The sequence below is a fragment of the Bidens hawaiensis genome, unplaced genomic scaffold, assembly GCF_021521415.1.
Source record: "Bidens hawaiensis isolate Kalapana, Puna unplaced genomic scaffold, B.hawaiensis_p1.1 tig00026615_1, whole genome shotgun sequence".
Classification (NCBI taxonomy): domain Eukaryota; kingdom Viridiplantae; phylum Streptophyta; class Magnoliopsida; order Asterales; family Asteraceae; genus Bidens; species Bidens hawaiensis.
This window is the reverse complement of record NW_027494279.1, coordinates 13,713-41,648: the sequence shown is the minus strand read 5'-3', so window position 1 is coordinate 41,648 and position 27,936 is coordinate 13,713. Positions and strand designations below refer to the sequence as shown.

The 27,936-nt window shown below is 37.5% G+C and overlaps 1 pseudogene across 1 annotated transcript; it reads right to left on the bottom strand.

Moving 5' to 3' along the window:
- Window positions 1–242: 242 nt before the first annotated feature.
- On the bottom strand, window positions 243–8,986 carry LOC143573708 (1-aminocyclopropane-1-carboxylate oxidase homolog 1-like; annotated as a pseudogene). The gene is made up of 3 exons (XR_013142476.1): window positions 8,447–8,986; window positions 7,941–8,261; window positions 243–508 (listed from the first exon to the last, which is right to left on the bottom strand). The product of XR_013142476.1 is annotated as a 1-aminocyclopropane-1-carboxylate oxidase homolog 1-like (transcript).
- Between the last annotated feature and the right edge of the window lie 18,950 nt (window positions 8,987–27,936).

The window sequence follows — 27,936 nt, the reverse complement described above, 5'->3', positions numbered from 1 at the left end:
TCATTCATTTCATATCCATCATTTATAAACTCAACAGGCTTTTATAGAATTACAAAACAAAACTGACTTTAGGCTTCCACAAACACACTACTCCTAATGAAAATAATAAGGAAACAAGAGGACATAATAAGGGAAACCCAAATTTAGTAAATAACTACAATCAGTGTTGCACATGCATATTGAACAAACTCCAAACTACATCTGAAAATGAAAACTCAAACAAATGTTAGTATCTTGGTTCATTTCAGAAGCATTAGTCTTATATACGAACATTGTTTAAGCCAGTCTTAGCATCAAGTCCCCTAGAGGAAAATTTCGTCATGTAATCTAGTACACTAAATTCTTTATATATTCGAGGACTTTCTTCCGTGATAAGCTTCTGAATGGGCGCATAAGTTTTCAGGGGCGTAGCCACACCCTGAAAAAAGCAGGCAACGGATGTTCTTGGTTGAGTTACATTACCAACTGCTCGATGGATCACACTTTTGAACTTGTCATTTGATATGATCTAAATGGTTTCACCACAAAATCGTAAACAACACTGTTCGGTAATTACATGCATCCTTGTCTTTATTTACTTTGGAGGATTCATATATATTTATTCTAAAAGAATACTGAATCTAAAGATAAATGAATATTGAATATTAGTCGAATCTGTCGAAAACAACACCTTATCTAAAGTGAGATTTTGTAAGTTTATAGTTACTTCTATGTTAAAAGATTAAGGGTATGTTTGGCAAAACTAGCTGGTAGCTGTAGCTGGAATCTGGTGGCGGGTGGCTTAAAGCTGGTAGCTGGTAGCTGTAGCTTGAAGCTCGTAGCTATAACTTTTTAGATATATTTAGATGTTTGGCAAAGTAGCTGGTGTTGATCAGTTTCTATAATCGATGATATAATGGAAACAAGGAAATATGTAATACCTGATAATCCAGTGATGTTTGAGATTGACATCTTCTTAATCTGATCGAGTTCCCCTTTAGGGTGTATGATTAGGATGGAGATTAGGTGTTCTTGATGAACACGATTTGAGAGAGAGAGGTAGGGGATGATTCTTATGGTGTTATTATTCATCATTAGTTATTAACCTCTCTAATAAGCTCTCTATATATACACCCAAGGGGAAACCCTATTAATGTTAGTAAGGGTAATTCCGTCCATCAAGGATTTACCAGTTATAAACATAAGGTTATTTAGGTCAATGATCAATAATAAGATAAATAATTATAAGGGCCATATATAAATATATATAAAATATATTTATTCTAACATTCTCCCACTTGGCCTAGTAATTATTTATTATGAGCATTAGATTAGTCTGATCAGAGGTTAATACTCATTTTAGTTCTAAACCCAAATTGCAGCAGAGAAATACAGTCGTTGAATCAATATTCGACTCAGGACCCCCATTAATCATACTACAACTCAAATTTAAAACCTAACTTTAGGATCAAATTGACAAATAAGCCCTTACCGTTGATTTGTATAATTAGTGTCTATACGTCTTTAGGCATGCATGAACGTATTTAGAGACAAAACAAATTTTCAACGTATGAGGAAAAATTAATAATTAATCATTCATAGTACGATACGCAGTTGCGCTTGGTCATTGGTAAAACCCGTCTCTATTATTGGCCATTTAGGAGACTTATGGGTGACAGGCCTTTAATTAGTGGATCCATAAGCATATCATGAATGCATTCGATACAAAAGTTTAGTTTCCTCTATTTGTTCTTAAGTCATAAGCGAACAATAATTTAGACTTGTATCGAATTCTAATGCAGCTCCGCTTGAACTGTTACTGTTCAAGAAATAAGGGTAGCTGACTTTATCACAATAAGTCTTCAATATTGGATTTATATGAAGTTAATAAATTATGAGTCAACTGATAAAGTTTTCCAACAACATTTAGTGACACGTTGCGTTATGATCGGCAACATATTATGTCATTATAACTTAGGTCGTTGTTATCAGTTAGTTAGGACTCCTTCATGAGATAGTAATGTCTGCTGACATAAGGATATACCCAGAAGTTGACAAAGTTAGAATATTAGTAGTCAACCGTTTTTTAGTTCTCACTTCTTCTTCTTTAAATTATTGTGTCTCGTTTCTTAGAGATATTGTGATATTTTATCAGATGCTTCACAATAGAAATAATTAGTCTAGTGTTTAGCAATGTGACCAATATCTAAACGAGTATAGATTTGAACATTCTTAAGGCATCTAATTAATGATGCATAAGGAAATAATCTCATTTATCCTATTAGCCTCTAAAGGAGAGCAATATTGTATGTTACAAGTGTAAGGACCCGTTTCATGTAAAACATATAAAACTAATGAGTCTATCTCGGTGTATTTTGATAACTATTAAATAAGAGGTATCTCCGAGATTGATTAGGTCAAGATATGCGTTAACAATACTTTGACTCATGTAACATATACTTGTCAAAAGAATGTCATCTATATAAGGACAAGTTTACATTAGTTGCTCCCACTCATCTTGAGGTAGGTAAATCAATCCACTTAGTTCTTGATGAAGAGAGTTGCATTATGATTTCATTATTGATTCTTGCATCAACCCATACATGGATTTTATTGACTTACAAACTAAGTGTTCTTAACCTTCAGTTTAGAACTTACAGGTTATTTTACGAACATGTAGGCCAGTGTTAGGGAAAGTTGTTTTAATGTTCATGTAATGTAGCTCTAAATTATTATAAGCTACTAGAACAGTGATGATCCTCAAAGTAACCTTTTGTAAGACAAGGAACTAGGTTCTTTGATAATTTATTCCCTCTTGAGTATACCTTTATCAATCAATCATACCTTTAGTGTATTAACGTTATTCATTCAGATTTAGTTTAGTAATGACTACCTTTTAGGTAATTCAACCAAATCCCAAACGTTATACTATTTTAGAAGATTGATTGATACTAATGGTTTAATTAGAAGAGGTAGGATCATTAAACCTTCCAAAATCCATTTAATCTTTAGTCAGGTAGGGTACATAATCATCAAAGTTAGTAGGCCTTTGAGACCTAGATGACCTCCTGAGTTAATTATTGGGTTTATAAGGAGTTTCATATTTTCAGGTATATTAGGAGCAATATTAGTTTCTAAGTATGTAAGAGTTGGTGCAGTATGGTGTACAAGAGGTGTAATCGGAGTTAAAGTAAGCGACAATCTCTCCCCCCGCGTCTTGTACTTAGCCAAGTTATGATAAGGACTTTTACTGCTCCTACTGACCTTAGAAATATGTAAGAATTCAGCATGCTTAGGGTCAACATCAGAAGACCAATAAATTCTAATTGAGGATTATATTAATTAGTCTTGGTAAGAAATCTAAGTTTTCCCATATTTAGGTATCCAACAAAATTTGTTAGGAGTAGCATTAAATGTTAAGGAGACAAGATATAATGGAGCAGTGTCTTATACAAGGGATGTTTTATGAGGTAGATTAAGTTGTTTCTCCCCCATCTCTTGCATATAAGGACACTCAGTGCTCCCACTGATCTTTTAGGCCTCTAAAACTCCATACAAGTTTTGGCGATTCATGTCATAGGAAACTTTCATACATTTAGACTTGATTTCCTTATTGTCCATATTTCATAAGAAATTTTAAGGACATATTTAGAAGGAATACTGATAAGTATATATGAATTGATTTCTTTAAAGAACTTGTCCAGTAGGAAACAGATTAGATACAAGTGGATATTCTTCTAAGCTCCACTAATAGCAGTGAATTATAACTTATGGTGGACCTCACTTACTCCCTTTATCCAGTTTATATTTAGGGCATTTAACACATGCTTTCAAATCACTAAGAATGAGATTTAATGGCAATTCATCCTTTGTCAACCGAGTCATGATTTCTCATGAAAATTTTGGTCTTAATGGATGAAGTACGTAAGTCTCATTTATCTTTTGTTAAATTCTCATTTCTATGATAACAAAAGGTTGTGAAATTTGTAGCATCGCTTAGTTTTATCTTATAAGGTTTCTATTCAGATAATAACGACCGATAATATGATAGTTTTAGTTAGTAGTGACTTTGTTTTGGTCATTTAAAACCTTATAACTGTCAAAATGTAGCTTTAGTATTGATACTAAATTCTGAGTAAACTCTAGAATGTTTAAGGTATCATAAAGCTTAATACAAAACAGCTTTTATGGTTCTTACAACCTTAACATTAAATGAGTCACTGACTCTCATCTTAATTATTATCGATTTCTGATAAGGAAACGTATAAAACTAAACTCAACTAACATGTGTTAATAGGGATATTAATATTAGTGGAGTTAAATATCATTAATTGGTAACTACCTTTCTTAGCCAACTGTTCCCTTGAGGTATGGATAGTCTCTTTGCTCGTGCCTAGTCTAATGGCATGATTTTGCAGTGAGACTTTCCCTTTGAGAACTTAGAGCTGGAAGTAGTACTTGTATTTTGTTTCAAGACTTTAGAACTATCATCTTTTAAGGTTTAGTGGTAATAAGGTGAATAACATTTGATTTTCAATTTTAGGCATTCCTTTTCCTGTACATATATTGCTAGCAACACACTCAGTTTCCTTTAGTACTTCTGAGTGTTATAGTTGATTCTTAAGGCATCTAATTGTACTGGTGGAAAAGTAATACACTGAAAAGACTTCATTAAGTTCCATGTATAAGCTCTCAGTTTATGGGTCATGGAATTAAATATTAGGATGTATTCACAAATGCCAATTAACCTTTTTATTTAGAATTAGAGTGTTTTGCATGCATCTTAGGAATTGTTTTGATTCTATTATTTCCATAGAAAAAAAAAACGTTAGTCTTAGGAATTTTAGAATCCGTAATTGCTCACCTGATAGGAATCATGTAAGGAGTTCTTGATTATCATAAGAGACATATTTATTTATCCCACTGATTATGCTCAAGTGTTTTTCTGTAATACTTTTATCAGAATGAGCAGTAAGAATTTCAAGTCTTTAAGGATAATCAAGACTCAAAAGGGCAAATTTTATAAGACCCTTTTAGAAGCAAAACTCTTCTTAGGTTTTGTAATAAGAGTGGATGATTTAGGTTTGAGATTCAAACTTTATAGAAGAATTTTAGAGTGATTTATGTTATGGGTAATCTAATAAGGCAGACTGAAATTAGGATCATTAATGAAGGATCATTAATGTAAGGATCATTACGAAAATGTGATAATTTTAAGTATAACACCAAAATTAATTTTATTATACTTAAATAAAATAGATCACCGTTGGGCAGAAAATGTATTATTTAAGTATAAAATTCTTGTGCGAAAATAATTGTAACAAATCACCGTTGGGCAGAATTGGAACAATCAAGTTGTTATGCACAAGGTAAGTTTGCAATACATAAATGTAACAAATCACCGTTGGGCAGAATTGAGACATTTAAGGTATTTAAGGCAAAGTTAATGTCATTTGAGTATCTAGCAATTTTATGATACTCATCTTTTAGATGACTATGCTTAGTTAGACTAAAACAACTTTGTTAAGCTACCACATCACCATTGGGCAGAAGTGAACTCATGAAGTGTTGTTTAAGTTAAGCAAAACTAAAGTCATGCGAATGTCTGATAATGTTAGGACATACACTTTTAAGTGACATACTTAATTAGACTTAAATAACAATATTAGGTTACACATCACCGTTGGGCAGAAGTGAACTATAAGTGTTATTTAAGTTAAGTAATTTAACGGAGCAGGGCCCCTTAATCAGTTAGGTTATATATAAGGGTTTCTGATCATTTCGCAACATGTAAGATATAAGTAAAGTTGCGATTTCTTCGAAGTGATGTTGCGAATTTGGTTAGGGGATTTTAGATGTTGCGAACAGTGCAGTCATAAGTAATGTTGCGATTGATGTTTTATAAGAGATGTTGCGAATGATGTTGTTATGAGAGATGTTGCGAATGGAGTTGTTGTGATGTAATCAGCATTGTTGCGATTTAAAGCACTCGCAACATAATTGTTGCGATTAAGAGTACTCGCAACATCCTGTGATTTTATGGGCTGATCGCAACATCAATAGGTAATACTCGCAACATCTTGCAAAATTAGCTCGTCGCAACATCTTAAGTAATACTCGCAACATCTTAAGGTTCGCAACATTAGTGACTTTTCGCAACATATGTCCCTTCGCAACATTCTGTGATGCTAGGTTCTGATCGCAACATAATTAGTGGACATTCGCAACATGTTACTCGCAAGATAATATGTAATTCTCGCAACATCATGCGATTTCGCAACATTTCATTTGTTGCGATTAGAGTCCAGTTGTTGCGAATAGATGCCTTGATTCGCAACATTAGCAGAATTCGAAAAGAATAATCAACCTGATAACCTTTTCCTAATTTTAAGGGATTTGGGAGATTCTGTTATAAAGTTTTAGATTATCTCAAAATTTAATAAGATTTCAAAATTATATCTTTTATCTTATTTAAAAGATTTTGAAATTAAACTTAGAGATAATATTATCTCTTTAAAGTTTTAGATTATCTCTAATTTTAATAAGATTTCAAAATTATATCTTTTATTTTATATTAAAGATTTTGAAATTAAACTTAGAGATAATATTATTTCTTTAAAGTTTTAGATTATCTCTAATTTTAATAAGATTTCAAAATTATATCTTTTATCTTATTTAAAAGATTTTGAAATTAAACTTAGAGATAATATTATCTCTTTAACAGATTTCATTTTCCCAAGTTAATCCTAATTAAGGTTAGTTTTCGAAAATTATGATGTTCTTCAAGAACATCTTCGAAAAAAACAAGAACAGTTTCAAGAATTTTACGAAACTGTTTTCGATTATATTATCAGATTTAATACTGGAATCGAAATCTGAAAGTTTTGTAAAACAGATTTTGAATATAATCAGGTTTTTATAATGAACAGGTTTTAATCAGACCTAACAATTCGTTAGAAGTAATACGAACATCAGATCCAATCAGTTTTATGATGATGATCAAAACCGTAAACATAAGGGTTTTAATCAAAAAACTCGTTTCCTATTTTAATTCCAGTTTTTATGGACATCGAAGAAACTGGTTAATCAACATCATGCTCTGATACCATATGTTGATCAGTTTCTATAATCGATGATATAATGGAAACAAGGAAATATGTAATACCTGATAATCCAGTGATGTTTGAGATTGACATCTTCTTAATCTGATCGAGTTCCCCTTTAGGGTGTATGATTAGGATGGAGATTAGGTGTTCTTGATGAACACGATTTGAGAGAGAGAGGTAGGGGATGATTCTTATGGTGTTATTATTCATCATTAGTTATTAACCTCTCTAATAAGCTCTCTATATATACACCCAAGGGGAAACCCTATTAATGTTAGTAAGGGTAATTCCGTCCATCAAGGATTTACCAGTTATAAACATAAGGTTATTTAGGTCAATGATCAATAATAAGATAAATAATTATAAGGGCCATATATAAATATATATAAAATATATTTATTCTAACAGCTGGAGCTTTTAATAAAATATATAAAATGACCAAAATGGGCATAACTAAAAAAGGTAATACTAAATATATTTATTTTGGAAGGTTATTTAAGTAATTTAAAATACTAATATTAAAGCTTATAGCTTTTTCTAAACGCTGCTTCAAGCTTTAAGCTTTTTCTCCTAACCTAAAACCTTCAAGCTCCCTCAACCAAATAGGGCTTTTAATTGAGCAGGAGTTTTTTTCTTAAAAGCTTGAAGCTTCTAAAAGCTCTCAACCAAACATACCCTAATTAAACGAAATTGGAGTTATGAATAATTCAAACTATGGCCCATTTGCAGTCCGTTGATAATCTATACTGACAATTTGAGTCGTAACTTTCAATGGTCAAGTTGCTAGTATGAATTATTATCTCATACTAAGTCATAGTTTAGATTATTAAAATCTAGTTTGTTAAAAATAAATACCCGAAGGAGATCCCCGATATTAACAACAAGAGCGTTCTGAATAGGATCAACATTGGCCCATTGGTTTTGATGCAAAACTTGTAGTCCTCCGATCTCATCTTGCAGAAGAAGAGTAATGAAAGAAGCATCTGGTGCTTGCTAGTCCCTAGGGTCTGCTTGGGTTTCGGGCATGCCGGATAGTAGTGGCAAGCAAGGCTTTTACCCTTCTCGCATTCCAGCCGTTTTAGGCAGTCCGGTTCCAGACCTAGAGCTTCTGATAGTAACTCAAAAAGCGTGTCTACAAACTTCATGACATGGTTTATGTAGTTAAGTGTGGTCTCTCTGCTCATAAGAATACAACTATACAAGTTATTATTCTAATCTTCTATTCTATTAACTAGATTAAATACATAGTAAATATGTGTTTAATTATACAAGAAATATAATATTTCAACAAGTATAAATGTATAATGGCTATCTTTGTATAGGTTTTCAATCGATATCTTTTTACCAATAAAATTATGTACCTGCAAACCGACGGCAGATCTTGAGGATCAAGATGATAGTTATTTAACATATTGATAATCAATGTATCCCTCCAATCTGCTGCCCTCGACATGTACAGATCATAATTCGTGTTAAACTGCACCATCCTCTCTGGATCTCTCGAATAATAATCTTTCTTCACCTCTACATCCTGCTCATGGAATCCACGCACCCCCTTCAGCATGTCTTCAAGCACTTTGTTTGGTATTCCATGATTAACCATCTGAAAGAAACCCCATATTTCCGAAGCGTGTTTGATTTCTTTGATGACGTTTTCTCTTCTTAAACCGTCAACCCCATGAAGATCAATGGCAGGTACTTGTAAAGTTGTTGTACTAAGTTCTAGATCTTCATTGGGTGGTCGGATGAATATGTTGGGGATGGCAACAACACCATCAGCTGCAGCATCAACTAGTCCTTTGACGCCGGCTTTAGTGTCATCGAAAGCCTTTAGTTGTTTCGTTCTATCGTCTGTTAAGATGTCCATATGTTCTTTGATGGAAAAAACAGGTTGTTTGATACAACTATAGATATTGGTTTTTGGAAGAAGTCAGATGTTAGACAAAGTTTCATTAAAAATGTCAACTTGTGTAACTTTTATATTTATTTTATAGACATGTGTTAATATTTCTTTTTGTGTACTCAAGCAACCAAATGCTAGAAAAAATATAGACAAGTGGAACTTTTATATTTATTTTGTATTTGGGTCAGGTCATGGCTCATGGCTATATGTTTATATTTTGTTACTGAGCCATGGCTCGACCGAGCCACGGATTTATGCGACTTGATAATTACAACTTACGAAGCCATGGCTAGACGATAACACATAATGGCGGACCAACTTGAAAATTTTTGTGATTTCAGATCTTTTGGTCACTTTTGGATCATAACAGACCATGCCACATCTTTTAGCGTAATTGTTGTGACACAATTAAAATCACTCACGTGATGAGTAAGTTGTCCAGTTCCAACTATTAAACACTTTGGCAACAAATGCTTCTTTATAATTTATATTGTAATACTTAATCAAGTAGCAAAACAGGAAAAATGTTCAAGGGGTTTTTATACGACACTTTATGTTGACAAAATCATGAAAATATTCATTTTGACCAACAAATGAAACAAATAGTCTGTAACTTACCAATCAACCATACTCCCACTAGTGTTTTTCTTGCAATGAATTTCAATCTGGTGTACAAATTCAATCATTTTGACGCAACAGATTCATTCTGATGTAGCAGATGCATGCACGACACAATACTTGAATCTACAGTGCTAGTGGTCCCATAAATTATTTTTAAAAATTATATTTTCCGTATATTTAAAAGTGGCACATAAGATTAAAATTGGTGCAGGAGATTTTATTTAAGGGTCTAACCTATCAGTGACGTGTATCCCGTGATTGATGAAAATTATTGAAGATAAAAAATAGAGAGAGTCAAGCTGCTATTTTTTGCATTTTTTTTCCTAAATATTTGTTAATATCCTTGGTTACATTGATTTTTTTTCATGATATTTCCATTAACATAACTATCAAAACATGTAGGAAGAAAAATAATAGTTTGAACGGTTGAACCTAGACGTGCACAAAAAAATCGGTTCCATACCCGAATCGGTGGAACCGACCCAGAACCGGTTCCGGTTCGTACCCGGTGTACCCCATACCCGGAAAACCCTACCCGGACCCATATATTTTCTCAAAAATCGGTTCCTACCCGGAACCGGTTCCAACCCGGTGCCGGTTCCTACCCGAAATAACCGGCTCCGCCGGGTTTTTTTTGAAAAAGAGCCGTTGTAACCGGTTCCAAAGGTAATATAGCCGTTGGAACCGGTTTTTGAGCTTAAAAAACTATATAAAGGCTTGATCGTTCACTTGTTTTACAACTCCAACTCAAAAACATCAAGAAAACTTATCGGTTTACACTTCACACCAATTTTTTTCAATTCCATTCCACCACCACTTGATAACTAGTTATTATGGCAAGCCAAAACAAGGGCAAAAGAAAGGCGGCAGCTACCGATTCCGTTTTTATTGACCCAGTTCGAGCCGAAGATGACCCCGGAGTTGCAAAGATCCTCCCTCATAACCGCAACGAAGAAGTATTTCGGAATTGGGATTTGGTTGAGTTGCTTAATGGAGACGTTAAGGCTCGTTGCAAATTTTGTGGCACTTATTTAAAGTATGATTCAAACTCTACTTTAATAAAGCACATCGAGAAGAAATTTTGCAAGGCGTTGAAAGAAGTTCCCGCCACGGTTCAAGCCGAATTGGGTAAAGATGGGGCAATATTTCGTTACAACGTGAAAGCGGTTCACGATAGGATGACGAAGTTCGTGATTCAACAAGGTTTGCCGTATAACCACTTCGACAACCCTCAATTGACGGCCTTGATTAAAGAGACTCTTCAATCGCGCTGCACCCATGTAAGTCGTACCACTACTCGACGTCATTGTCTAAAGTTGTGGGAATGTGCTAAAAAAGATTTAATTGATTTTTTTGACACTTTACAAACGGGTGTCAACTTAACTAGCGATGTTTGGTCGGCACCCCATGGGTTACCGGAATCGTACCTTTGTGTGACCGCGCATTGGATCGATCTGGTATCTTGGCAATGATGAAACGCACCATCGCATTTGAAAACTTTCCGAGTTCCACATACCGCCGAAAAATTGTTTGAAATTTTGGATGAGGTAATAACCACTTTTAACTTGAGGAAAAATTTTTTTTCAATGTTGTTTGATAACGCTTCTAATAATACAAAAGCAGTAGACAAGTTATATATAAAATATACACCACTTTGCTACGGAAAGTTTTTTCATACTCGATGTGTTGCCCACATTATCAACTTGGTTGTTCAAGATGGTCTTGACAACGAAACCATGGAGGGCGGTTTGAGATTATTTAGGTTGATGTTACAAGATATTTTCAAAAGTGGAAAAAGAAGACATCTTGAATACAAAAACTATTACAAGTCGGTTGATAGAAAATATTTGGGGCCCAATTGGGACGTTCCAACCCGTTGGAACTCGACTTGTAATATGCTCGCTTGTGCTTTTTCCCAAAAAAAAAAACTATACAAGTGTTTCATAGAACGCTAGTGGATCGTTGCGAAGCCGATATGTTTCCAAACGGTGCTTGGGATAATATCGGTTACTTCTTGGAGTATCTTGATGTTTTCAAAACCGCAACAACTAAATTGTCGGGGGTTTACTATCCTACTAGTTGTTGGGTGTTGCAAGAATTATACAACATCTCCTTGAATTTCAAAGAGTTTGAAAACAAAAATGATTTTTTCGAGCATATTGTTGACCCAATGAAGAAGAAATTCCTAAAATATTTTGAAGGAATACCACCCGTGTTTACTTGTGCCGCCGCTTTAAACCCCTACATGGGTTGAGGCGTTGATTGAGGAAATATATGACAACATGGGTGCGCACGAGATCGATCCGACGGCGTCGACGGAAGCAAAGGATTCTTTCAACAAATCCCTTTAGGAAATCTATGACCATTACTTCAAAATTTATGGTCCAACCTCAAAGTCGACTTTTGTGAGGCAAGAAACATCAAGTAAGCCATGCAAAGACAAGCTTATAAACATGATGAATGCGGTTCGTGATTCGGTGGCAAAGCGACAAAAGGATAACACACCAACTAGTGAACTTGGCCGATATAGTGGAGCAAACTATGGAGAAGGTGCAACGGTCGAGGATGTTCGCAACCTTGACATTTTGGCATGGTGGAAAGAAAAGCAAAACGAATTTCCTATTCTTTCCGCCATGTCTCGTAACTTGCTAAGCGTCCAAGCTTCAACGGTTGCTTCGGAATCGGTTTTTCACTTAGTGGAAGGATATTATCGATGCGAAGAACCAAACTCACTCCCGAGTCCTTAGAGATGTGCATTTGCCTAAAGGATCATTTGGACGTGGTGGATCGTATACAAGACAAGGCGAACTTTGAAGACGAAATACCACTTGAACGTCCAATTCAAGAGATGGAAGAAGAATCTTCGGGTGAAGAAGACGAAGTCGTAGAACTCGACTAATTTTAATTTGTATTTTTTGTATTTGTTCTAATCATTTTTGTATTTGTTCTAATCATTTATGTATTATGTAACACGAATCAATTAATATATGTATTTTTAAAGTGTTATTTGTTTGTGTTAAATAAAAAACTTGTCTTAAACACTTAAACTAACTTTTAAATATATATATATATATATATATAATTATAGAACATTACACAGCGAACATTATTGCAAAACGATTAAGTACAAACATTATTAAACATAAAACTAAAAATAACAAACAGAAGGAATTGCTGTCCATCGCTAAATTCTGATTAAATGCTACACTATTGCCAATTACTTAAATTCTGGTTCAATAACTTAAATCATTAGGCAAAGTAAATTCAAGCAACGTGGCCTACGACTTCATGAGCTAGCAGATGGGCTGAAAAATATAATTGTGGCCTGGCCTATTGATACAGCCCATGTTAGTGTTAGAGAATGCCCAGGTGAGAGGTTCAATTTTGAACCACTCATACTCGGAACCGGTTCATACCCGACCTGGTTCTTGACATTTTTTACCACACCCAGAATTGATTCCTACCCAGTTCCTGAAAAATCCTGGACCCGGCTTAGTTAAAACCCGAAAAAAAGACCTCTAGCCTCAGATGCTATGTTTCAATTATCGATTCTATAAGCTTAAAAAGGATGAAAATGTAATATTTTCTTTTTTACTTTTTGTAAATTTTAGAAATAGGGATGTTGGTTGATGTGAATACTCTTGGATAATAGTTATTCAATAAATGATGGATTGTTAGCGTAAACGATTTGGAAGGTATAATCATAAGTCATGCATGGTTAGGTTCCATTACATACTTGGTGGAGTTTGGTATATCTTAACAAACCCTTTGCATGGGCTGAACGCACGTTTGTATGGTCCGGAGAGGTTTACTTATCTTATAGTTTAGTGACTATATCTTTCTTTAGTTTTATTGCTTGTTGTTTTGTTTGGTTCAATAATACGGCTTATCCAAGTGAGTTTTAGTGAAATTCAGTCATCACGACGGGATTTTGGTTAGGTATCGGTTTGGCTCATTATGGTATTGGTACGTCACGTGTTCTTGTAGGTCCCAACGTGGGTGGATCTAACAATGTTCTTGGAACAACCGAGCTTAGTGCTAGTGGAAATCACACTAAGCCACCTAAGAGGTCTCGGATCTTGAGATGTTATTTCGGGTTTTAGAGAGAGAGACGAGAGAGAGAAAAATATGTGTGTGTTAGAGAATTTTTGCAAAGGCTGTTCTTCTCATGGCATGCTCCCTATTTATAGAGGAGCATGCATGAGAGGTTTCTTTATTTCCATAATGCCCAATGGGCTTGATTACAAGTTTTTCCCTTGGGCCATTGCATACAAAAAGAACTATCAAAGCCCAATACATATAATTACAATACAAAAGACTAAAATAAACAAAATGGGTCTAACAATCTCCTTCTAGTCTTTAATATTGAAAACCGTCGGTGTCGTAATCCAACCAGCCGTACTCGGGTAGTGGAAGTTGAACAACTCTCTTAACAAATTTGTTGAAGGCTTCAACTATCCGGTCTGTGTTCTGACGACCGATGTCCTCGACGGTTCCTAGGGGTGAATTGTTGAGCTTCTTGATATCTTCTACGTGCAGCCCCATTAGTTCGTGTTCGTCAAATACACGAATCTCAGACTGATTTTTGCAGCGTATGACGGCCTCCCCTGTCGTGTTATCGAACTCCCAGCCAATGAAGTCTCGGAGGATGTTAGGAATATAGGGCTCACCATGGTAGATGATATGACAATCCTTTGGTGCCCTGTATCTCCACATTGTTCGTGGCTCTCCGGTGGCTGGGTCTATCTCCCTTGGGTTCTTGTACCTGCGACCCTTATTCAGCTCAAAATCTTTGTAGTCGACTTTTGATTGACGATGAAGATAATCTAGGACCCAACTTTCCAACGTACTCCCAACTGCACCATGGCCTAGAGCTTTTCAGAGATAATTACTGTCAAGCTCTGGTAACGACTTCAGCTCTTGGTGGTTAAGATAAATTACATCACCGCTATATCGTCTGATGGCCCAACATTTGTTATCCTTATTATATTTCGTGTAGACGATCAGCGAATCATCGTGGTAAGGGTAGATGAGCTCGCGTGCACATGCACGACTTGACACAATATGATTCTTTCTCTTCTTCTTTGGTGGTTCTTGTGTCAAGTCGGCAGTTGGATTGGAGATGGGATCAATGGCAGGAGTCTCTGAAGCTTGAACTTGAGCAGGAGGAGTGTCTGGATTTGGCGAGTAGTTGATGTAGTCATCTTCAACCCCTTCCTCAGGAATCTGTTCAATAAGTTGCTCCAAGTTCTTTCCCGCTTCAATAAAGTCATCCATAGCACCTGCAAAATCATCAGGAAACAAATCTTTATACATATTAGCAATTTCTGAGTCGTGTTGCCTGACTTTGCCGGCCGAGTCGTGATCAGCAGGGTCTTGAACTTCATATTAAGCGTGTGGAGGTGATTGAGTGTTAGCTCCACCTCCACCTCCTACTGATCCGGCCCCTCCATCTCCTCCATTTCCACCATCATCACCGGCTTGGTCCTGAGCTTATGCTTGCTGTTCAGGACCCAAGCTGGTACTGACCCCACTAGTGGCTTAGCCACCCTATTGTACCATACGACCAAAAGTTGCCTCACCTTCGGATGCCACAAATCTAACTCCACGCAAAGCCACACTTGGACCTGCGGTAGGCTGCGAACCACCAGCCTGAGAAGTCTCACCAGACCTTTTCCAACTCCTGAAAAGTGTATCAAGTCGATCCTCAAGACCGTGAAAGTCATCCTCATGAATACCCATAAGGTCTGAGGCCACTTGATACTTGCTTACAAACTCTTCATTTGTCTTGAGTTGAAGCTTGTTTAGATGATCCTGTTCCTTGATCTTCTCTTGAACAGCCTCCATTTCGGCTCTGAGTGTATCGAGGGAAGCGGATGAAGCGAGCTGATTCTCTAAATTTGTGACTCTGGAGTTTGTAGCTTCATTCTCAACATGCCATCTTCGAGTGGCATCCTCAATCTTCTTGTTGAGACTAGTCCTGAGAGCACTTGTAGATGGCAGGTTTCTTCCAAGAGTGACCAATCTGTCAGCAAGTCTGGAGTGTTCTGCCTTCAGATTCGCATTTTGAGATGCCTCGTTATTCAACAGCAGTTGTTGATTCTAGACTCTGGTGTGAAGCGTGTTAATCAACAATCTTTGATTTTCTAATTGAGCCTCGTTCACCGCCTTCACCTCCTCCAACACCTGTACCCTTGTTTTTAACTCTGCCTTCTCCTTTACATCCGCAATCTCCTTTACTTACAAATCCTTGATAAAATGAAGAAGCCCCATTTCACGTTTCGCCTTTTTTGCATTGGATTCCTCCAGTGCGACGATCCTATCAAGGATAGGATCGGCGTATACTGGAGGTGTTGAAGACTTTCCTCGGGCAATGGGTTTGGATGAGATGATGGTGGATGGTGGTGTGATGGACATTACGGGTAGTGAGGTTGTTTGTCACACCCCGACCAATGAAGGCGGAAACGTCGAGGCGCGACATGATTGCTCATTGCACAATGACACTATAAAGTTACAATATTTAAACAACTCATTTAAATCCATATCATCATAAATAACACAACAATTGTTCAACAAAATGCCAAATAGATAGATAAACAAATAACTTGTTTTTTTATTTTCTAATATCCTCAAGCCAAGATAATAAGTTTCTTCAAGTAATCCAATCAAGCTAACATCAAACCTGTAACATTGCATAAAATAGAGTTTGTCAACACGAAGGTTGGTGAGCAATTTTCATAGTTTTGGACAATAAGTATATAGTATGAAATCCACAACTAGTATATGAAAACAATAAATAATAGCAACAATTTAGATAATAAAACCGTCAATAAGAATACATTGACGACAATAATGAAATCGTCAATAAGAATACATTGACGACATCTTTCTATATGGGGATACCATATATACTTGGAATTAACGTATGATCATACTTTGATGAGGCTACCCGCCTTAGCATTCAAGAGGCTACCCGCCTTAGCATTCTAGAATTTGCACATAATCATGTAAAGCATATAACACCAAATCGAGCATTTATTTAAGTAAACATATACAATACGTGTTGTGGTTTAAGACTCAAGTATAAATCATTTGAATTTGAATAAGTATGCAATGCCACCCCCAAAACGAAAGATGGAAAACGGGGGATGAAAAAGTACTCACATTAACAAGTAACTTGAAAGATAGTGTCGTGAATAATCGGAGAGATCGGTTTAACGAGCAAGACCTATATTAAATGGGTCTCGTGTTAGTAGGTAGTCTTGGAAGGGTTTAAAATAAAATACATGACAAATAAAGTAAATAAATAAAGTTTAGGATTTAAAATGTAAATATTTGAGAAATTAAAGAAACGAGTTTTGTAAAATAAGTTTACTCGAAACCGGGTCTCGGTATTCTATTCATTAGTTTTTTTCTTTTTTTACTCAACCTATGTTAAGTAATAATGTGGGTTAAAATGCGATATTGCAAAACCCTTGGTTATAAAAATACCAAAACGAGGTTTAAACGAGTGTTCGGGTTTGTCGGTTCGAGACTTGATAATTGACCAAGCTCACAGTTAACTTCCCAAAATAATAAATGTTATGAGATAACTCAATAAAATCAAAATAGACTTAACCAAGTATGTAGTTCTATTGTGAAGAACCTTAACGTTCGTTAAGCGAGTATACGACCTTATCGGTTCGAACTTGTTATAAGATCAAGTTGGTTACCGACATGCCAAGTATGTTTAGAAATTAACTAAAATTGATTTAAAATATAATCTTGAAGAAAAATATGAGTTTTGGTGGCTACAAACACACTTGTGTGTCTTAAGCGAGTGAACTCGGTTTAGTTCAGGTTTTGGTTCGGTCCTTGACTCGGAATAAGACCGAGGATGGTTACCACATACCCAATTACCATGGAACTTGTAAAATAACTTATAAATAATAATACTCAAGTTTTACATTCAAAAAGTTAACAATAAAGCTTTTAAACAAAAGTTCGGTTTTTGGTTCAGTCCTTGACTCGGAATAAGACCGAGGATGGTTACCACATACCCAATTACCATGGAACTTGTAAAATAACTTATAAATAATAATACTCAAGTTTTACATTCAAAAAGTTAACAATAATGCTTTTAAACAAAAGTTCGGTTTTTGGTTCGGTTCTCAACTCGGGATGAAACCGAAGCTAGTCACCACATACCCAATACCATGGAACTTGACAAATATGAACAATAAACTAAAATATGTAGAAGTTAAGCAAGTTATATGGTTAGACTTGTTAAATATATAAACAAGGACTACAAAGTCCTCCATGTAACCGTGCCTTACTAGCCCGACATTTCAACTGGCCGAGACCGGAGAAATGAAAGACCGAAGGTAAACAAGGAGTGTATATTATATATATGTTGTAACATCAAGCTTTAAGTATTGAGAAGTTAGCTAAAATGAAAGATTAGCTTATGAAGAACAACCTTAGAATTCAAGAATTTGAGAGAGAAATGAAGAAATGAGCAAGCACAAATGAAGAAGATGGGTGTGTATATATAGGGTAAGTTGAATGGGTCTTTCATAATGGGTGTTTCATGAAAATGGGTTGGTTATAGACCCAAGAAAGCACAAACTACAAATGGGTCCTTCAAGTCTCCATTTTGGTAGTTTTAGTCCCTGGAGTTCGTTTTGAGCGTTTTCGGGGAATTTTAAGAACCGAAAAGGGTGTTTTTTTTATCCAACAACTATAAAACAAATATTTAACATACAATTCATCATTTTGATAATATCGAAAGGTTCGGGATACAAAACGGGTCGGGTTTACATTAAGAATACAAGTATAAAATAACCCGAAATTGACAAATGTCACATTGTTTGCAAAGGTAGGGTGATGGGTTGGGTAAGGATTTGTGAAGTTGTAGTAGTGGTTAGTGTTAGTTGTGTGACAGGTGGTGTTATGGATTGGGTTGGGGAGGTTATAACGGTTTGACTCCATAAGCTGGTTGTTTGGATTGGAGAGCTGAAGATAGAGGATGTGAAGATTGAGGTAGGTTGTGTAGGTGGTGGGGTTATTTGGGAAGGTTCGTGTTCGGTTTGGGTTGATTGTTTGATTGGAGTTGTGGATTGGTCTTGAGGTGGTGAAGGTGGTATTTTGGGTAGGAATGTGGATACAGGTTGGTCAATTTCTAGGGCTTCGGGTGATGAGTCGGGTGAGTCATAAAGTAAGGTTTTGGTTGGCTTGGCCTTGGCTTTCTTCCTAGACTTGGGTTTCCTATAGGCTGGAACTTGGATTTTTGATACATCTAGGTCTTTAAGGACTTGAGCTAAGGTTTCTTTGGTAACTATAGGTGGGGGAGAGGGTTTACCTTTTGAGGAAAGCTTGACGACGAGCTTGGATGACTTCTGGGAGTCTCCAAGCTCCTAATACGCTTCAAAGGCGGCTGGTCTTCCTCTTCCTCCTCTAACTCAACAACTTTTCCTTTCTCAGTATCCTTTCTCTTTAAATCATGCTTAGCTTTAGTGCGGTCCTCTGGAGGCTCATCCGATGACTCTTGTTCAGCTTCAACCTCTGGTTCAGACACGGCCTTATCCCCAACAGGCTCTGTTTCCTCAAAGAATCCAAATTTAGGACCTGGCCTTGGTCCCATATACTGGTATCCCTTGCCCTTGGTGCTTAACAACACACCAAAAATTGAAGTCCTGATCTCATTCACGTGATAGGGCTCTGGAAGGGATTTCTTGTCTTTTGCTTTCTTCGACCCCGGCCTTGGAACATTTGGAATCAAGTCATCAATAATCATCTGTACAAATCTCGGGTACATGAGCCAGGTAGCCTCACTTCTGATATTCCCCAACATACACAGGAATATCCTTCGAGAGTAATTGAACTCCTCCAGTCTCGTCAAAGTGAACATGATACAAACCCAGTCGACTCTCATGCTGTCAAAACCTCCACGTATGTCTGCAAAGCAGTGTGTGACGATGTGGAAAAGAAATTTCCAGTATGGTGGGAGATGTTTCTTCTCCAAACTCCTCCATTCCGAATCGTATCCCATACTCGCCACAAAATCCTTCAACTTCTTCCTATCCCCCTTTTCGTAAGCATAGTTAGGCTCATCGGAAATCTTTAACACACGTTGTTGGTACATGTTTGTCAGTAGTTCATAGTCTAGTATTTGTTATCGAGTCTGTAATATAGTTAATGTTTTGTTTATGTTTTGTTTTGTAAACTAGCGAAGTTATCAGCAAGTTCGCTATGGCGAACTTGCTGATTTAGCGAGGTTACTGACAACTTCGCCAGTGGCGAAGTTGTCGTGTTTAAATACACTGTTTCAGCCGAAACAGAAGAAAACGTGAGTTAGGGTTTTGGTTTTACGTTTTGTTTCGTTTTGTTCTCTGTAACAGTGACCTACTGTCACGTGTTTAGTTATTCAATATAACGTGTTTTACCTTATAGCTCGTGTTCATTGTTCGTGTATTCAATCTCTACAATATCTACACTCGTACCTATATACGCAGGGATTCCGCACCTGCGTTGTTAGAGATTTCCCGTGTACGATCCGCGTCCAGGAACCTACAATTGGTATCAGAGCCATCGGCTCGATTGTGAGGTTCGGGATTTCACGCGGGTGTAGATTTCGTCTCATTTCGGGTGTTACCGGGACGAGTTTTTGGTGTGTTTAATCATTCAAGCTACCTACCAGTGTGTTTAAGCCTTTAAACCTTCAAAATTCTCGTTAAAATCCGAGTTTCAGATCTGAACTGTTCTTCGTGTTCATCGGGCGAAGTTACCGTTCATCGGGCGAAGTTGCTGAATTCAGGCGAAGTTGCCGTCACTGGAGATTAGGGTTTCGGCGAAGATATAAGGATTAGCGAAGTTAACCACAACTTCGCTTACCTCATAAGTTCGCCACAGCGAAGTTATCCGTAACTTCGCTTACCACCCAACTTCGCTTACCACCCAACTTCGCTTACATCCTAAGTTCGCCCATTTTAAGCGAAGTTATTTTTAACTTCGCCAAGCCAAGCGAATTTAAGATCCGCGAAGTTCTTGTTCAGCGAAGTTAACTTCCAGCGAAGTTATTCTTAACTTCGCCATCTGAGCTGTTTTAATATTTTTTTTGTGTTTTTTCAGGTTTTTTTTTTCCAGGTTTTTGCAAGGATGTCCGCGATTAACATCTCAGATTTAGTCAAGATGGAGGTAGAGGCGGGGTCAGCCACTAAGGCCCCGAGGTTGATGAAGGGAACGGACTTCGTGGCGTGGAAGGACAGGTTCATCCAGTATATCAAATATCAGGACGCCAAGATGTGGGTGTGCATGCAGGATGGATATGTACCTCCAACCATGCAATACGAAGGACGTGATGTGGTTAAGAAGTACAGTAAGATGGATGACGAGGAGAAGAAAATGTACGAGGCTGAGAGTAAGGCCCATGCTGCTATTACTATGGCACTACCTCAAGAAGTTCTTCATACATTCCGAAAGTACACTTCTGCAAGAGAGCTCTGGGATGCTCTGGAAAACAGATTCGAGGGGAACGTGGGTATACGTGCCTCAAAAATTAAACTTTTAAAAACCCAATTCTCCGTCTTCAAATATTTGAAGAATGAATCCTTAGATGATATTATCACCCGATACTATCACTTAATGACAGAGCTTAGCAACTATTCAATTGCCTATCGAGAGGAGGAGATCGTTGAAAAGCTTCTAGATGCTCTCCCACCGAAGTGGGAAATGTACACCGTGTTAATGAGGGAAGACAGAGACTTTCCTAACTGTGACTTAGAGACTGCAGTAAACAAGCTCAGAACTTATGAGCTAAATATGGTACGAAAGGAGACACCTACAGACCAGATACAAGACCCTGGTATGTATGGTGCTAAAGTTAACTCAGGCTCAAGTTCAAGGCCTGAATCTGCTGCATTTTATACGAAGGGGGAGTCAGGTTCTGACTCTGCACATGAAGGAAATGTTTCTGTGAACTCAAATGGGGACGTATGTTTTGTTGCTGGAGGATCTAGTACTTCAAAGCCTCAAACCTCCACAAGTGGTTATTCAGCTAGTCCCACAAGCAATAATTACACCAAAATGCCTATGAGTGTAAAATCTGCTGAAGAGCAGTTTGCAGTCTACGCGTCATTTATTGCTTCATACGAGAACTATATACAGGGAAAGATTGTTGACCCTGCTGCCTTGGATGAGGATTATGACCAGATCGATGCTGATGATCTGGAGGAGATGGACTTGCAATGGCAAATGGCCATGATAGTAAGGCGAGTCAAGCGTTTTATGAACAAAACAGGAAGAAAGTTTGTTGGTGGTAGGCCTGGGTTTGACAAATCAAAAGTAAGGTGCTATAATTGTCAACAGTTTGGGCACTTTGCTAGGGAATGTAGGAATGAGAGAGTTGAACGGGGACAAGTTAGGCCTAACCAACACTCTGGAGTTAACCGCGAGATTAATGCCATGTTGTCCAGAGAGGCAGGAGAATACAACTGGAACCAACACTCAAGTGGTTTGGGTGAACAAGCACACATGGCTGAGACTGAAGCTGAAGAGGTTGAGAAGGTTGATGGAGAGAAGAAAGCAAATGAAGAAGAAACTGCTTTCATGGCGAACGACCAGGATGGTGGATCCAAGGTATGTCCTAAAATTATTTGTACTAATTGTGAAAATTTGACTGAGCAACTAACCAATATAACTGATCAGTACGTTAAATTAGATGCTGAGTTTAAAACTGTTAAAGAAGATCACCATTTCATTAAAGCAAGAGAAAACAGTTATAAAATTAAGATAAAGGCTTGTGAAAAAGACATTAAAAGTCTTAAAACTAAACTTGCTGAGAAAATAGAAATTATTGATCTTAGCTATGAAGTTTTGGAAGAAAAGACAAAATTGATTGCTGATAGAGATAAACAGATTGCTGATCACCAGGTAAAGGTAGTGGAACTGAACCGCAAACTTGAGCAGTTCAGAAACTCCTCGGCTATCCTTGATCACCTTGTGAGTGATCCAAGTACCTCTGCAAAGAGGACAGGAATCGGATATCACGAGGTTCCACCACCCTTTAACCATAATTACACTTATAATCCAAGTGTTCAGAAATCTGTTGATTTCGAGATTGCTCAGTCAACTCCAATTAAGATTACCAGGGTTGAATCAAGTGTTAGCTGTGGCGAAACGAGTTCGCCTGTTTCAAGTGTGAATATCTCTGTTTCGAGTCCAGTCTCATCGGATTCGGACAAGTTGCCCGAATCAGATCGGACAAAAGAGAAGGCAGAGTTACAAACTGGTAGAGACAAAAATAAAATTTCTAAAAAGAGCTCTCCACTCAATCCGTATGTCCCACCTTATGTGAGACAAACGGCTGGTAACACTGCCTCTACATCCAAACCAACATTTGACAAGAAAAGGGAAAGTCGATGTTGCTTTAGATGTAACCAATTAGGACATTTTGTTGCAGACTGCCCTTTGAAGCCGAGATTCAGAGGAGTGAAACCACAAACAACTGAGGATACGCGTAATTATGTTACTGCTAAAAATGAAAACTTTGTAAAATGCAAAAATGTGAAAAACTCAAGTTTTTATACAAGCAAACCTCAGTTCTTCAATCAAACCGTTAGATATAATACTTTCAATAGAAACAGGTTTGAAAGGTCTCAAACACAATCTGCAAGGAGATTTCCTAACAGGACTCACAGATATTATCCTGATGCTAACTTGAGAAAGCCAGGGTACGGGATGTATCGATCCAAGACCAGAAGGTCTTGGGTCCCACGATTCTAACTCTTGTTTTTATTGTGCAGGAACAGTTGAACAGGGCTGCAAACAATCTTTGGATTGTAGATAGCGGCTGTTCCCGGCACATGACTGGCAACAAACATCTGTTGCAAGATATGAAACCTGTTCAGGGAGCTAGAGTTAGTTTTGCTGGTGAAAGTGGAGGACGAATAACTGGAAGAGGAACAGTGTCAAATGGGAGGATGACACTAGAGAATGTGAATTTTGTGGAGGAGTTAAAGCACAATCTGCTAAGCGTGTCGCAGATTTGTGATAAAGATTATACTGTCCATTTCACGAAAGATGAAGCGATTGTGTTAAAGCCTGGTTTTCAAATACCAGAAGAATGGATTGTGATGAAAGCTCCACGTGAGACAAACACTTATGTGATGGATATGAGGTCAACTGTAATGATAACTGGAGAATCATGTTTACTGACAAAAGCTAGCGAATCTGAATCGGAGCTGTGGCACAGGAGGATGGGACATATTCATCTTCGGAAGATGAACTACCTTGTCAGAAATGGGCTTGTGATTGGTGTTCCTTTAAAGAATTTCAACTTTGAAGATAAATGTATTGCATGCAAGAAAGGAAAACAACATAAGAAAAGCCATCTCACCAAGAAGATTAATTCAATAGGTGGTACTCTAGAGTTACTTCATATGGATCTCTTCGGTCCAGTGAATGTACAAAGTCTTGGCGGTACTTCCTACTGCTTGGTGATAACTGATGATTACTCGCGATACTCGTGGGTATACTTTCTGAAAACTAAAGATGAGACTGCTCAGATGGTAAAGAATCTAATTACAAAAGTTGAGAATATCATGAGCAAATCAGTTAAGTACATCAGAAGTGACAATGGGACGGAGTTCAAAAATTTTGAAATGGAAATCTTCTGTCTTCAGAAGGGCATTGAGCATCAATTCAGCGCTCCGTATACTCCACAACAGAATGGAGTGGCTGAAAGGAAGAACCGAACGTTGATAGAAGGAGCCAGAACTATGCTGGCTGACTCAAAACTTCCTGTGATGTTCTGGGCTGAAGCGGTGGCTACAGCCTGCTATGTTCTGAATCGGGTGTTAACGGTTAAGAAGCTTGGAAAAACGTGTTATGAGCTTATGCAAGGAAGGAAGCCCAACTTGTGCGGTCTTGAGCCATTTGGGTCTCCTTGTTCGATTTTGAAGCCTAACTCGAAATTTGGGGAAGTAGCTGATGAGGGAATCCTCGTTGGTTACGTTGTTGGGACCCCCAACAGACGGATCTTCAATACTTCCACTTGCAAGGTGGAGGTGGTCTGTAACACTGACATTACTAGTTACCAACCGCCAAAACCAAGCAATGGACCGGCGGAGCTCTTTGACTATGTTAAACTTTTTAAGTCGTTTAACGTGCCTGATCTGGAGATTTCTGAAGTGGAAGAAACTACTGCGACGAAGATGATTTTTGATGAGGAAGAGAATTTACTGCACCATCAGATGACTGAAACATCTCAACCTTCCACATCAAACCCTTTCAATACCCCTGCGGCCTCAACTGAAGACGAATTCATTAATCCGTTTCACTCTCAGCCTGAAACAACCATAGATGAGCTCTCTTCAAACTTAGAAGACAATCTGCATGTCGGTGCTGTACCGACCACGAGAATTCACAAGAATCACCCACTGGAGAATGTTATAGGTGATGTGTCCTCCGGTGTACAAACCAGAAGTAGTTTGACCGAGAACACCTGTGTCTATACCAGCATAAGAGACACAGGTATACTGAATGAATGTTTGTACTCCTGCTTTATAAGCCAAATTGAACCAAAAAATTATCAAATGGCTTTAAAGGACAGCTCGTGGGTCGATGCCATGCAGGAAGAGTTGGCTCAGTTCAAGAAGATGGAAGTGTGGACTTTGGTTGAAAAACCAAAGCATGTGCATGCTATAGGCACAAAATGGGTGTTCAAATGCAAGAGAGATGATAAGGGAATAGTCGTGCGTAATAAGGCGAGGCTGGTGGTTAAAGGTTTCAATCAACAAGAGGGTATTGATTACAATGAAGTTTTCGCTCCTGTTGCCCGGTTAGAAGCAATTCGACTGTTTTTGGCATTTGCTGCTTTTAAGAAGATGAAGGTTTTTCAGTTGGATGTTAAGAGTGCGTTCCTTAACGGGAAAGTTGATGAGGTTGTGTATGTTGAGCAACCTCCGGGTTTTCCAGACCCGGACTTTCCTGATCACGTATACAGGTTGAGCAAGGCATTATATGGGTTACATCAGGCTCCTCGGGCCTGGTATTCAACTTTATCTGATTACTTGCTGGAAAATGGTTTCGAGAGGGGGTTGATAGACAGCACGCTTTTTGTAAAGAGAGATGGATGTGACTTCCTGCTGGTTCAAGTCTACGTGGATGACATAATTTTTGCAGCCACAAGAGTATCCATGTGTCAGGATTTTGAGGACGTCATGAAGAAACGATTCGAGATGAGTGCAATGGGTGAACTAACTTTCTTTTTAGGTTTGCAGGTGGATCAAAGGAAGGATGGTATGTTCATTCATCAAACGAAATATGTTCATGATGTGCTGGAAAGATTCAAGATGGGGGACAGTTCTCCATTTGACACACCAATCTGCGTCAATCACAAACTGGGAACTGAATCAGACGGTGACGCGGATGTGGACCCTACTCAATATCGGGCGATAATAGGTTCTTTGATGTATTTAACTGCTTCTAGACCTGATATTATGTTTGCTGTTTGTCTTTGTGCTCGTTTCCAGGCAAACCCAAAGGAATCTCACATGAAAGGTGTGAAGAGGATCTTGCGGTACCTCAAAGGCAAGCCGAAACTAGGGTTGTGGTACCCGAAAGGTGGAGACTTTGAACTGATAGCATACTCGGATTCTGACTATGGTGGTTGTAATCAGAGTCGGAAGTCAACAACGGGAGGCTGCCAATTTCTTGGAGGAAGATTAGTTTCATGGCAGTGCAAGAAACAAACATCGGTTGCAATTTCAACATGTGAAGCTGAATACATGGCAGCATCCAACTGCTGCTCCCAGGTTTTATGGATTCAGCAACAATTGCGCGACTACGGTTTGAATTTTCTACTCTCTCCCATTTTAATTGATAACACTGCCGCAATCTCAGTCATTAACAATCCCGTGAAGCATAGTAAAACAAAGCATATTGACATTCGTCATCACTTCATACGGGATTGTGCTGAGAAGAGACTCATAAAGATCGAAAAAGTTGATACTCTTGAAAATCTTGCTGACTTGTTCACAAAAGCTTTTGATAAATCAAGATTTCTTAACCTGATTGAGCTTAACGGGATGGTCAATCCCGAGTAACCATGTTCTACCTTAAAAAAAAAAAAAAAAAAAAAAAAAAAAAAAAAAAAAAAAAATGTCTTTATTGCTTAAAATTAGTCGGTTATCTCAGTTTGATGGACATCTCCTCGGATATGTTTTGGTCCTTGTTTTCGATTTAGGAGATGAGGATAGCCATTAACCGGAAGACTGAAAGTAACTGGGGCAGTCTTGACATGTTTTCTTTCAGTTGCTGAAAATTAGTCGGTCATTCTTAGTAAGAAGGACACATACTTGTATGTGGTCGGTCCAGTTGATCCAAGGATCTTCAGGATAGCCGTTTACCTGATGACTTTGACATGATTGGGGCAATTGAAGTCAAAATTTTTTTTGGGAAATGAAATTACTTTTCAAGTCTATTACTTCGTAAGAAGTTCTTTGCTATGTTTAACAGAAAATTGATCCAACCTTGGAAAATGATAGATATACTGATTGTGTGTGCTTAGCTAGTGAAGTTATTAGGCTTAAAAGGCTTTAGAACAGTCATTGTATGTCATGGTGATTTTAATGGTGCGTAAAAGTGTATGTGATACTAACTTAAATTTACTCGAATTTATGTGGAAACTCCTTAAGAGTTTTGCATGGCTTCATACATATCTTTTCGAATGATAGGCAGAAAGGCGACTACCCAGTCATACACGAGCCCGTGAGTGTTCTGATTCCCGTAAAGAAAGCATCTCAAGACACTGCAGTGATCCAGATTCGGGACTTGCAGTAGTTTAGTACTCCGATGTAAATACTGATGTTGATTCAAAAAAAAAAAAAAAAAAAAATAAAAAAAAAAAAATAAATAAATAAATTTTATTCATGTATCATTTTTGTACTTATGAGAAATAGTGACAATCAAGACGAGAACCGAGACTTCTCAAGATTTCTCAAGTTTGGAGTAAGAAGAAAACGGGAAGCAGACAACAAGTATCTACAAGTTAATCAGACACTATGGGTCGAAGTCAATTCGGGGTGACGTGGGTATAGCCAAATACGCTTTGAGAATAGATAGAAGTCATCATTACCTCTGAGTTGTTGCCATCTTAAATTTTTGAGCTTAACTGAACCTTAATCCGTATCACAGAAACAATGATAACCATTTAAGTTATTACATGCTTACAACCTGTCTCTCTATGTCATAATACAGCCAAACACGGATCCAAGTGACAGTCACATAGCTAGTATGATTCCTGTTCGGATCTTTTCAAAAACGTAGTGGTCCCTGACTAGACTGAAA